We start from the raw sequence: 14,257 nt of genomic DNA, 5'->3' as shown, positions 1-14,257 counted from the left end.
TTTGGCATCGCCTCCGCTTCCCCCCCCACCCCACTGCCCCCCTCCCGCCTCCAAATCCCTTTCTTAACATGCCACATTGTCCCAAAGAACACAAGGAAGAGAAATTGGGGAGGGGGGGATCCGGAGGCCACAGCCAGCAATCAGGCCGTCTCTCCCCCTAGCAAGGACACACACGTCGTGAGCCCGGCCTGAAATGTGTTTCATTATCACATAAAAGGCTCCCGTGGCGAAGGAGCCGAGAGGCAGGGCCGGGGGCCGAGTGGGGGACAATGGAGGCTGAAAGCGCTGCCCTAACCTGCTATGTTTCGTATGGCACGCCCATTGTGCGAGGGTCGTTTTAAACTACTTAGCGCGCCCCCCTTCACTGATCCCGGCCGATAAGATATAGTTCTGTCCGAATACATAAAAAGGATGTCGGGGAGCAGGCGCTTTCGGAGGCTTTTCTGTGCTTCTTGTGTCTTTCACGCCCCCCCTCCCGCTTAAATCCCTCCCCTAGCCGGGGTTCCGAGCTTACGAGCTCACAAATCGCCTCTGCGCGCTTTCCCCAACTCTACGCATTGTGGGGTGCAGAGGCTCTCCCCCCCTCCTTTTTTTCCTTTTTTCCCCACGCCTTCCGCGCGCCGGTTTAAGCAACCATGATCTGTGAATAAACAAAGTCTGTAAACAACCGAAAAAAACATTCTAGATCCGAATTCCAGGAGGGTAAACTTTCCATGCCACGTCACACTTCAGCAAATTTGCACAGATATTATATTGCCTCCCCCTCCTTTATTATTCTTTTTTTTTTTTGCCAGGATCCCATTGTACTTAACTGAATTTTATAACGCTGATCGATATCTTGGTAAAATATTCATTTTTAAACTAGCGGGCAGTGAAATCTTTGCTTTGTGTGCTAAAGTCAACAGTCGCTTGGTTTGAGCTCAAATAAATGCGGGGATGCCTCGGCTCGGAGCAGTCTTCCTCCTCCCTCCGCGCGCTGGACGCTCCGCCGCCCGCCCGCCCGCCCGCCTGCCCTCCGGCCGCTGCAGGTAGGGAGCGCGCCCACCCGAGGGCCGCGCCCGGCTCCCCTCCTCACCGTCCGCACCCCACTCCTGTCTGCGCACTGCCCCTCCCCTAGCCAGTCCTTCTCCCTTCCAGGGCTCAGACTCCGGGGCGGGCTTGGCTGGTGGTAAGCTCAGCCAACGGAGACTCAAGGAGTTGGGTTTTTTTTTTTTTTTGCAGGGGGTTCGGAAAGTGCATGACTTGGAAGGATGAGGGGTTGTAGAGTTGCGAACTCAGACCGCTTAGGCTCTGAGCTCAGAGCAGTTTGGTAGGGCCCAGAGGAAGCCACACAGGCCCCTCGAAGAGCTCGGGTCTGGGGATTTGATCTGAGAGCAGCATGTTTCCGGAGAAGAGTGGAGGGTGGAGTGTGGGGAACCCCCTTGGCCTCAGAATCTAGGGTGGGGGTCAGCAGAAAACGATGTGCGTGGTGCATGGGAGTCTGAAGAGGCTGAGGCCCGAGCGTGGTGACGCCCTCTCCTTGGCGCGCAGGGGGTTTGAGTCCAGTCTCAACTCTTTCTCGGACACCTGCAGGCCGAGGAGACGGTGGGGGTCGGCATCAAACAGCAGCAGGGGAGGGGCCGCGCCTTTCCAAGATGCGAGGGAACCTCAGCTCTGACTGCAGGAAGCGGCTAGTGGCCTTTGCGCACCGGTGTGCTTGGCTGCAAGCAGGTTGGGGAGCCTCTGGGGTTACCAGCTGGGTCCAGGAGAGAAAGAAAGCAGACGCGGGGCCATTTATCATCCCATTCTCCCTGCAACCCAGTCGCCGATTTCCCCCCTTCCACGGGCAGGAGCACGCTTGCGCATGCCGGGCTTGCCCTCTGCGGTTCCGGAGCACGCGAGTTCGTAGGACACAACAGAACCAGCCGCGTCTTTCCTCCGCCTGCGGAAAGGCGTGGACCTCGGAAAAACAGTAGTTCTGCTGCTGCTCCTTGAAACCTCAGGACTCTCGGTTTTCGAGAGCAGGGCATGATAAAGGTGTGTTTCCCCAGGTGTCTACCAGCACCCCCCATCCCCGCCCCCACGCCAGATCCACAATCTGCCTGGGGTCTTGTCTTTAAACGCCTGGGTAGTAGGCACTGTGACAGGCCCGTGCCTGACTCGGTTACTCTGGGTTTTGGTCTGACGCGACAGGGAACTGGTACATGGAAATTGCCCACCACCCCGACCGGAAAGCTTTTCCCATGCGCGCCGCAGTCACCAGACTTCGAGCCCAAGTGGGCAGAAATCTGTTTCGTTGTTAAGCAGGGTCAGTGTTATGTAGTCACCTTCCTGTGTGGGGACCCTGGGTGGCCCCTCCTCTCTTGGTGCCTTGGGCTGTGCGCCCGTGTCCACCGCACCCGAAGCCTGCTGGGGAGCGCGCCCGCCGCCCTTCCAGCCCCAGCTCGCCTCGCGTGGCTGGTTATCTTCCCTGAACATGATGGAACGCCTGCAGGACACACGACAAGGCTAATCGTTTTTAAATAATTAATGCCTCCCGTTCCGCTGGTAATGCGCGGCGTCGAATACGTCAATTACTTGTCATTAGACGGGTGTCGCCCCACGGCCTTCCCTCGGGCCTTTGATGGCCCCGGGTCCCCTCGCCCAGGCCACTCCACGGCCGAATTCAAAGGTGCCGTGCCTTTGAGAGCCGGGTACGGAGTAGCCATGACCCTTAATTCAGTGCGAGTTTTGAAAGAAAGACCCTCGCTGAAGAGATGTAATCTTCCAAATGGCCAATTTAAACGCCAGATCTTTATCGCCCGCCTTCTCCCGGGCTTCATAAAGAGAAGCCGCTCCTCAATGCTTTGGGGGCCTTTTAATGTGGGAGTGGGGCGGGGAGAAGCAAGAGATAAGGCTCAATAGGGCAAAGGAGGAGACGTTAGCCCGAGGAGGTACCTGAAGTTACCTGGGGGCAACGCGTTTTCTTCCGGGCAGTGCATGCTTCTACATATCCGAGGGTCTGGAGGTGGCCCTGGCTTGGAGGGAGGGGTAGCCCGAGATGAGATCTGGAATGTGCAGACACCAGTTAATATTTCAAAAAAGCAGTAAGGCCTTTTCTGACTATGCACCTTCACCCTGCAAGAGAAGGCAGGAAAGGAAACATTTTCCTCCCAAACACCGCGAACCTGGAGTTGCAAGCAGTTGGTTCTCGCTAATGTCGGCAAAGTAGTACACATCAAGTCCTGCCATACAGAATAGACCACCTCCACTCCCACGCACACCCTAGTGCCATTAGCTCTAGTTTGTTGTCCCTGCTGTAGCAAAAGAACAAGGTTTCAGACCTGAAATCCTTTGCTGGGTGGGGGACAGCATGGACACCAACCCTGGCGGCGGCACCATGGCAACCCGGCCAGCCAGGGGTTGTGGAGTAAAATGCAAAACTTTAAAACACACAAACAGAAAAAAATAATCAATCCCCAAAGTTTGCAACTTGACTTAATTACACTTCTTCCTGTTTCCTTCCCTGGTCAAATGTTCTTTTTACATTAAATAAAGATTCAAGGGTCTAGGGATCTTATCTTTATCTGTCCCCTTCTGAGCGAAAACAATGCACTGTATCTTCAGCCTTCCTTAAATGCGAAGACATCTCCACTCTAGGCTTTATAGTTAACTTTAGATCAGAAATTTACTGTAGCCTCCATCCCCAGGACAGGTTTTCCTCTGAGAAGAAGTAAAAGGAGATGGGGGTGGAGAGACAAAATAGTGAGAATCTATTTTAACAATGGATGGAAAAAGGATGAAGGCCTGTGACCTGCACCCCACCCCCACCAGGGTCCTGGGCTGTTCTTTCGGTCTTCAGCTCCACACATGCAGCCTTTCTAGAGCAAATCATCCTGATTGGGATTTTCTGAAAAATTCTTTTTTGATGAGAGGCACCGGATGTGGGCAGGATGTTACAGGCACCCCCAGAGACAAGCAAACAAAAATAGAGTAGAATGGATGAATGTCCTCAGTGGATCTCAGCAGGGTCTCCAGCTCCCAGCAGGCCTCTTCTCCCTTTAACAAAACTCCCAGGGAGTTCCCTACCCTGGAGCACTCCAGGGGGTGCCTCGGAAGCCTAAATCCTGGGCCATCTTCCCCATTCTGTTCACAGCCTTCCTGCCCACTCTCTTATCCCTTTTCTCCTTTCTTCTCTAAAACAATCATGTGTGTCCCCAGTTGCCCCCTCCCGCTATTGTATTTGTTGATGACCTAACACGCTCACACCAAAAGCCACACACAGAAAACCAACAACGTGGGATGGGAGGAGAGACCAATTATGACTGAGGCTAACAAGCGGGGAACACCCAAGTTGAGGCCGGCTGTCTCCTGGGAGACTGATGGAGGCTTATTTTAAAAGCTGTAATTCCGTCGCAGTCCCTCTTGCTAGACTAGAGGTGATGCCTATTCTCCCCTCCCCCTCAGCCCCTGCACCCTTGGGGCCTAGTCCAGATCGTTTGTATCCTCTGCAGAAGAAGCTGCCACCTTGTGCTAAAGTACCACTCGTGTAAAGGTAAAGAGGACAGGGAGTTTTTACAAGCACACCTTCACAAAAGTGTGCTTATTTTTTACATTAGTTGCTATTTGTCAGAGCTCTGAGCTCACTGCCAACATTCACATGGACTGGTCAGATGTCATTGTCACCACTCCGCCCCACCCCCTGCAGGTTCACATTAAAAAGCATTGACTTACTTGTTCTCTCTCTCTCTCTCTAAAGAAGGGGTGATATTTCACTGTTAGATAACACAACTGATAGCTGGGAGTGCTAAAAGAAGCAACAAATTAAGTTACATTCATTCATGCAAAACTAGAGGTCTCACTTCCCACCAGGGCAAGTGCCTGGGGTTTAACCCTCTCTTGTTAATTAGAAGCAGCAATATTCCCAGCAGTGTCAGGAGATGATGCTGGCAATACTATACTTTCTTGACTTAAACATCATTAAATTTATCGAGAGAGAATATTTCAGCCTCACAAAAGTATGTGCAACGGAAAAATACTGGCATGTAATGCACAATTATAACTTTGTAACGAGAATTGTTTGCTGATTTTTAGTTCTACTTGCTTATGTGGTTCAGTCTCTGCTTCCTTAAATGGTTGGGTCCTAATTTATTTTTTAATAAGTAAATCAACTTTCCCATTGTTTCATTTATGTGAAAATAATAAGACACAGGTCCAAAAATAAGCAGGGATATTTTTGAACTAGGGTTGGTAATGATCTGAGCAAATAAAAATAAGATTGCATGCATGTAAATTTTGACTTGGTATTTCATGAAAAATATCTCAATTTATTATTCCTTCTATTTTTACAAAGCAGAAGTAATTATATATTGAATTTTGTTTGGAAATTGTTGCTTGCTGAAAGGAAAGCATATATATAATTCCTAACTTGAATTCATGAGTGTTAAAAGTGCTTTATTTGAAAACATAAAACAATCTTTGGAAGTGTTTGGAGGAGAGGGCTTGGAAGGCACTAAGGCCTGAGGTAGATAGCTAGATAATCGAAAAGGACAGATGATGATTAGATGACATTTTCTGTGAAGGAACGGGGCGAGGTTCCAGGGCAGGAGCTGGGTTATAGAGAGCTTCATATGGAAGTCAAAAGCATTCTCTAGCAGAAACATCAGGATGTCAGCATGTGCGCCCTTCGGTATAAAATATACAGCTTTGCTCAAGCCTTTTGCTTGCTTTACTTCCACAAACCTATTCTAAGTTTCAAATAAAGGAGATCAATTTCACTATATTCTGAGCTACATTAATTGGGGCAGTTTACACACAGGAAGAAGATGTAACTTCAACAAATCTATCCCCTGCTAGCTAAGAAAATTCTCTCTCTAGAAAAGAGAGATTTTTTCTCCAGAAAAGTTAGTCTATTTCTTGGCAGAAATTTTGTTTTACCATTTTAGTGTTTTCAGTGGCCTTCATGCCCCCATCCACGTCCTGTCCTCTCTTATTTTGAATCGAAACACTAGTCCATCCAATGACCATTGAGTGGGGTTCTTCTAGGTGCCAGGAACCATGCAAGGTATCTTCCTGAACAGGATCTCTTTTAAGCTTCCCCATGTCCTGTTGGTGGAAATCATAATTTACAGGTAATGGTTTTGGGACTGGGGGAAGTTAGGGAACTTGCTCCAATTTCACAGCGCAGCTTTGAGCTGGAGTCTTTCAACTCATATTCCCTCAACTTATTCTGGCTTCCCAGGACTCTGGGCCACAGAAAATTCCTATTTCAATGAAGTAGGAGGCCAGCCTTCACCAGAACTCCGGAGTCTGGAAAATGAGCAGGGACATCTGAAGTGTTAGGGAAAGTCTGGAAAGAAACTGGAAGATCTCAGAAGAGCCAGGCTTCAGTACCCCCTGGAAGCATGGCACAAACCCCAGGGACTGTCCTAGAAGAGACGAGGATGGGTGATGTTTGGTATCAGGCTGGATTCTCATTTTCTCTACTGGGGTAACACAGTCAGAATTCTTATGTGGCCATGGTCCCTCGAAGTTGACCAGAAGTTCATTCAGGCCTGGACCACGCTTTTCTCCCACTGATGCTTCCAGGGCCAGCTAACCAGTGCTGGAAACGGGGAGGCAGCAAGCAGGCTCTTACATTGTGATTAGAAGGAAAAAATGCCAGAGAAGAGAGAAATGTCAGGGGCAGAGACTAAGGGCTGACATATAAGTTTAAAACAATCCACATAGCCAAATCATTTCTGAGCTACAGCCTATCTGCCTTATTCCCTACTGGGGGATTCTGGGAGCAAGGGCTAGGAATGTCCTAAGAGGCTCTTGCCTCTGACCTCCCCCTGACCTGCACCTGGTGGCCTGACAACACAGGTGACAGCATAGCTGGAATGCACACACTGCCCACAGCTAGTCCCCAGCACAGCACGCCCTGGCCCCAGCCCCAATGACAAGCCTCCCCCTCCCACCCCTCACATATATACCAGTGCAGATCTCCATAAACACCTGCCTCTGGGGTTTGCCCCTGAATAGGATGCTGGCCTAGGCACCTCAGCCTGTAGCCCTCAGGGAGGAAGGATGCTGCCCAGCACCCAGTAGGCCTGTTGACTAGAAGAGTGCCACTCCAGCAGGGTACAGTGACTAGCTTGTGCCAGGCTCTGGGGACACAGAGTGGAAACGAACACTAGCCCTCCTCAAATCAGGGCTCAGGTTTGGCTTGGAGGTCTCCTTTACTTTTTGATATCCGGGAAGCTAAGTTCTCTGTCCTGTCCCTTTTTAGTGGTGTGAGATTCCCTGCAGACTTAGCGTCTTCCATTTCGGCATTTCAGAGACAGGCAGACAACTGGATTCTAAGGCCAGCTCCTCACGCATTGGCATGTGTATGGCCAACTCTTGGAAGTGAACAGAGTTCTAGATAAAACTGTATTCTCACTCCAAACTGGGTAATCGAGTGTTAGACTAAGGTGGGGGTACAAGAATGACACAGTTACCCACAATCAGGTTGTGTGCTGAGTATTGTAAAAACGGCCAGAGAAGAGGAGAATGCCAATTTTGGGGGCTGTTTATGGGGGCGAGACAGCAGAGGGAGGAGTAGCCAATCTATATTTTGTCCTCTTTCCATTTTGATTACCACCTCCCCCAATCAGCAGAGTTTACCAATTAAAGGCCAACCTCTCTTGATTTCTTGGCTTTAAAGGACATTTCGATTCACCCAGGCAGACAATTAAATCCCCCTCGCGCCTCTCCCTTCCCAGAGCTCAGGAACAAATGCATCCCTATCTCTTCCTAGCATCGAGCAGTGGGAAAGAGTTGATCTCAGGTGCTCACCTGCAGTTATCAGAATGCCAGACTCATTTAGGGAGCTCAACTCTGGAAGCTGAGGCGATCCCTTCATTGATTGTGGCAAGCGCTGTTTAGATTTTGCCCTTGCTCAGTAAATGACTAAAAGTAACTGCATGATTTCTCCCCTGCATTCCGCAATCTCTCTCTTCCTTCCCTCCCTCCTCTCTCTCACACACCACACGAGACACACACACACACACGCACACCTTCCCTTCCTCAGGCCCAGGCCTCTGGGCTCCTGGTCATCATAAAAGAACAGGCAGATCACTATCCCTGTATAACACCCTTAGCTAAGGGCCTCACCACTCCCAGCTGCTGGACGTTTTGCAGGGTTTGGGGTGGGTTCTGTGACTTCTTCCCAGGACTCATGACTCTCCCAAGGTGCATACCCTCCCAAGTTCCCAAGCCCCCAACCATGCCACATATGGAAGTCCCCACCTGTCTAGAATGCTTTCCAGAGACTTGCCCGACCATGCCTCCCTTGCCTCCCTTCCCCCACCCCAGCCCCTCTCACTGTTTCCTGCTGCAGCTCAGACCCAGTTCAATGAAGTTGAGGGTGGAGGGCAGATTCTGTCTGCGGTGCAGCAGCTCTGCTTCTAGCTGAGGTAGCCATGTCTCAATACAGATCTGTTTTGGAGGTGAAAGCAAATTAAAATGGCAAACTCACTCAGTGATGATCAAACTTCTAAGGTCCTTAACAAGATCTCCATTTACTCCTCAATTACTAATAGAAAAAGAGAAAGATGTACTCTATTGTTCACCATTTGCATTCTCTGAATAGACTGTGTGTTACAATTAGCCCCCCTCATTAGCTCCGTCTCTAAGAATGGGTTTGCTGTGAAGCAATTGTGAGGAGCGTGCGTACTCTGCCATCTATTTGTGTAAAATAAAGTAGGCATAATTGCCAGCCTTCCAAAACAATAGAAAACCTTAGTACAAATCCTAAACAATGATAATTTAAAATTTAATAATTCTTTTTTTAAAAGCCAAGTGATAAAGAATAGTTTTCTTGCAGACATTGGACAGTCAGCCTGCCTTGACTGTGTTTTTTAAAAAAAATTAAGGGACTTTCTCTTTCAAAGACTGTTGTCTTTCAAATGGAATTCTTTTCTTGTTTGCCTAAATGCCTTTCACATGATAAAAGATATTTTTCAAATTAGATCACCTCAACTTAAAATACAGTTACCTATTATCAGCCAGTCTGGAACATAAAGCATTTTAAGAAGTCTCACAGATCTATTTTATTTTTTAGGGTTCAGAAGTTTCATGGATCATTTTCATGTTTTAGGATTTTTAAAATAAAACAAATACTGTAATTTGTAAATTCTTAGGATTTGAGATAGAAATATTGCTCACAGTATCGAGTATTCCACATTAGTCAATAGCGAGCAGGTAAATATATATATTTCTAAATGAAGGGTAGCTCTGGAAATTAGACAGCCATTTTACTACATAAGGTATTCTTGGACAAACCAAGAAAGTATGTTCTTTCTTTTTCCAGCACAGTTTTGTAAATGGAGTATAAAATGTATTTGGAGTTTTGATAAATTTATTACGTGCCAAGTATTTCTTTGCACAATGTCTGTCTAGTTTGTGCCCTGGGGGCAAAACAATGTATCATATTCTTGCATTACAGTTTTGTGGTGGCTGCTCACAGGCAGGTCATATCATCCTACTTTCATTGTCATTGGCAGTGCTATTTTGTTGAATATCAGTTTTGATGTGATTAATGCTTATTTCCCAATTTCACCTTGCGTTTTCTTCTAAATTTTATGTTTGATAAAATAGCTCAATAGTAGTAATTAAACCTCTCCTCACAAAGGTATATCTTTATATTTCTCAATGCTTGTCTTTCTAGCAATGAAATCCACATTAAAAACATTTCTGAGAGAAGATAATTTACTTGTTATTTTTAGATTGTTTAAAACTATTAATACAGTATGGAAAAATAATGCTGGGTAAAAACAGAATTGATTCTATATCAAATAGGAATTTGTTTCCTTTATTGCCTTCCTTTTGGCAATGTCTGCGCAGGTCTTCCCACACTTTGGCTAGTTCAGTAAATACATTCAGTTTAGATATAAGCTTCGCCACGTCTGAAGCTCAGGCAAATTGCCGCGCTAAGTTTTGAAAAATAATTTAGGAGAAACTTGCAGATATTTTGAGGACGCGGGGTGTAACCTCCCATGGCACCGAGACAAGCGACATTCTGTTTGGTGCAAGGGGCGAAAAACACGACCTAACGGTGTTTACATGTGTATTCAGCCATGAAATTGAATATTATCAAAGTTGAAAAAATGCAAATCAAATTAAAACCAGAGAAAATTATCTTTGGAATTACAGCGGCCTGGAGCCCCCAAGTGTTTGCTTAAATTGAATCATTTAGAAAAGAAAAAACATCTAAACTGCCCCCTCACTCTTCTCTTCCGCTCCCACCCCAGGCACGAACCTTATTCTCTAATTCTAGTAGGAAATGTATCAAAGTTGAGGCACAAATAACTCGCTCTAGGACAAATAACGTTGGAATATATATACATGTGTATATAAAAATTAAATGCCGCCCTCTATCTAAGTGTTCACAGAGTCGGACCAGCTTCCGAAATAAAGCAGCACCCACTTTCCTCACTCCTGGGTGAGCCCCTAGCCGCGGGCTGGCGGCCTGGCTCAGGCTCCCCGCGAGAGGCCCGGGGACCTTCAGAGCAGCCTTCCTCGGGCTCGGGCTGCGGGAGCAGGAGCAGGAGCGGGTGCTCGGGCTCAGGGAGGGCGGCAGGAGCCCGGGTACCCGGGGCCAGGCAGCCGGGGCCGATCGGGCGCGCTGGGGTCTGCAGAGCAGCCGGCCGAGCCCCCAAGTCCTCGCGGGTCCGTGGGGCTGTCCGGGTTTGGCGAGCTCCTGCTGCCTAGATGCGCCAAACGCGGAATCTGGGTTGGCCCTCCGGGGGGTTCTCCTCTCCCCCTCCCAACGCTCACTTCGCTGACATAGGACTTCCAAGGTTCTTAGTGGAGGAGACCACGAAAGGAAAATGCCTGCTAAATGTCACTGGGGGTCGGGGGAGAGATCGAAAAGAGCACGAGGCAGACGGACGGTCATTCTCGCTTTTTCCCCACAAGTTCTAGAGAGCACAGGGAACCGACCCTAGGCAGCCAGTCCCCACCCGACCCGGCCTATCCCACCCCCGTCGCCGTGGGCTCTGTCAGCTGTATTCCTCTCCCGCCATCCCCATCGCTCTCCCGCCTCCGGGAGCACTAGCGAGTCCGGGGTTTCTCCTGCAGGTGCCAAGGTCGGCCCCGTCCGGGACAGCCCGCTGGGCACCGCGCAGAGGAGGGCCGGGCGAACAGGAAGACGGCCTTGGGGCAAGACTGGAAGCGCGACCCCGCTGCGGTGGGAGCCGGACCCAGGCAGCCACGCCCATCAGTCTTAGTTGGGGACACCAGAGGGGGCTAGGATGTGCTGGCACGGCCCTGGAGACACTTTCATCCCATTTAGTGACCTCAGGATTTTCGTTTCGCTCCCCTAGCCTGCACTTCTCTTCTTCGAACCCTCGTCCACCCTGCTCCAGCCCAGGCTGCACCGTCTCCGACCCGATATGTCAAAAGGAGTTCGAACTCTTTTTCCTCTGGGGAGGAGAAAGAGTGGGTGGCCTCCGCGTCATTCTGTCTTCCCTTCCTCCTCCTCAGTCCTGATAGAATCGAAAGGTTGCCCTTGTTCAAGAAACATAATAACTGCACTCCAGCTGACTCCGATGGGGGCGGGGGGCCGAGTAGTGGAAGCCCATTTTATTTGAAACCTGTCCCTATATTTTCCTTTCCAGGAACCCCTTGATAAAGACCAGCTCAACCATGGCTGAGAAAACAGACCTAGGCTCCCCAGAGCGGTTAACCCGCCCGCCTCTGGGCAGAGACTGTAATTGGGGTCGTGTTTGGGAGACTCGGGACCCTATTTCCAAGGAGAGCTGTGGGGGACTTGTTTATGTTTGTTGTTTTCAAAATCAAGCAAAGGAAACAACAGCCAATTAAAATGCAATATTTTTATTCCCCTCGCACGTCGTCAGTGATTTGCCCCCAGGGATTCACAATTTTCCCAAGCCTGTTAACGGGTGACAATGAGTGAGTGCCTCCTGTAATTTAATTTTCCTGTCACACTAAATAGAGCTACATTGTAAACCTTAGATCTACTCTTACTGATAGGATCGCCTTGTTTTGCCATTTGCACCATAAAGACCCCCAAAAGGGACACTGTATTGTGACCTCTACTCTTGAATTATTCAAGAACTTAATGACATTTTCCATTTTAAAAAGGGAACTAATTGCCATTGATGCAAAGCATGTGACCTTCTCCCAGTACCCAGTATGAGAATGTAACCATCTGTATGTGCATAGAGGGCTGAAGAAGGCGGGTACAAACAGGAAAAACACATACAATCATAACCAGCTCAAAATGGACACTGGAATCAAGCGTAGGGTTTAATTTCACCCCAAACCATGACACACAGCTCCACAAAATTCCCTTCACCAGACCTAAAATCTGCATAAAACCTCACATCAATTCAGGCTCATTTTGGGGGACATGACATGACTTTTTAGCTAGGACTGGAACATTAAAAGTTTTGAAAGCCAGTATGCCTTTATAAATGTAAAATTACTTTGATGTCAAGCAAAATATCTAATAATTTGCCTCCCTTCTTTTGTGGCTCTTTAAAATTATGTACTTACTCAAAAAAGAAAAATAAAATCTCATAAATTGGGATGGAACCGCATCTCAATATTTGCTGTTTGAATCAGTCTTGAGTTTCTACTAAAGCTGTTATTGAAATTCTTCACTAACTAGAATTATCTCTCTTCAAATTACTTGGAAATGGATGCTTATCTTTTTTTTTCTTCTTCTTCTTCAAAGAAAAGAAAAAACAAAAGAAAACAACCACAAAAAACTCCCAGTGTGTTTTCTACTCTTCTTTTACTTTTTCTTGGAGGAAAGCAAAGGGAGAGAAACGGACTTCACCAGTGTTTTTTGGCTTCAGCAATTCACAGGTCAGTGTGCAGAGATTCTGGGATGCTGTTCCTGGTTTATCTGAGTCAGTCCACAGCAGGTATTAACCACTTTTAAAGTGCGAGTGGCATTAGGAGGTTGGGAGCAAAGCACTTTCTTGTGCTGAGCTGCAGATGCTTCTTTTGAACTTTGAATGATGCTTGGGACAAGGAATGGTCATTTCTGCAGGGAACAGACAGTTCCTTTTAGAAGGACGCTCTCACAAACTACCCCCTTCCCCTGGGCTTCATTGAGAGCTAAGTATCCTTTCTGTGTTTGGCTGTGAATCCACATCTCTATCTTGTAGAATTTCTGGAAAAGGAAAATAAAGTACATTTGAACACCTAATTTGACTTTTATGAACCCCACGTTATATCAACATGTTTGACACAACTGGTGCTGGTGCAGCCCGAAGTTGTACAAAGCAGAATGCTTGACACTCCCTCTGTCAAAGTGTATCAAACACCGTTTAAAGGGAATTGCCATAATACTGTTATTACTCCAGTTGTGTAATAGAGCAACTGTTTTCCTATTTCTCTAAAAGAAACCTGTTTCTCTCCCTGGTATCTTGTGCTTTTTAGTTCTGTAACATGGTAAGAGAAATGGAGTAAGGTTACATAGTTCTCATTGTTAAATAATAAAGACATATTTAAGAAATATATTTGAGACATTTTCAAGTCATGAAAAACAGGGATATGTATGAGAGGAGTGGCCAGCCACCTTCTTGCATGTCCCCTGTGATAAAAGCAATGTTTTATGAGGCAAATGTTAATTTAGTTTTAGAGATTTTTCACTTAGTTTTCTGCATTTAAAACATTTTATAACAATTTGAGATCGACTATAAGACAGAATAAATGATAAGTGTCTCTCATAGCATTCTGTAGTGTTACAATCCAGGAATTTTTTCACAGTGACAGTATACTTTCAAAATGAAATTTTAATTCACTGTTCATGTTGTCATCATGGATAAATGACAGTCACGTTTCTTTTCATTTTAAAAAACAACTATCTTGATCAGGGACCACTTGAAGGACATGTTAAGATTACGGTGTCTTTAGGGCAGAGCAAAGTCCTCTTCTGGCCGCATTCTGAGATCTCATCCTCTTCTGAATGGATATCTGTGTTGGTAATCTGGAATGCCATGGGAGACATTCACTGAGTTCGAGTGAATGCTTCTAGAAGAGTTGCAAGAGATTCTGATTGAGCACTATGTTTCACCCAATTCCTGTTCCCACTCTTTCCCTCCAATATAAAAACAACGTTGGAAAGCATTCCCATTTGGCCTCTGTAAAAGGGTAAATGAAATACTTATCCCATTTTAGTTCACCTGTAAAATGGGTTTCTCATTTCTCAATCAAGCCTGGTGTGAAGGGACACATTGGACTTTAAATTATTTTATACCCTTCATCTATTTTTTTAATTAAAGATCTGAACTGTTGATGT

The sequence above is a fragment of the Chlorocebus sabaeus genome, chromosome 2, assembly GCF_047675955.1.
Source record: "Chlorocebus sabaeus isolate Y175 chromosome 2, mChlSab1.0.hap1, whole genome shotgun sequence".
Lineage (NCBI taxonomy): Eukaryota > Metazoa > Chordata > Mammalia > Primates > Cercopithecidae > Chlorocebus > Chlorocebus sabaeus.
Note: the sequence above shows the minus strand (reverse complement) of the source record.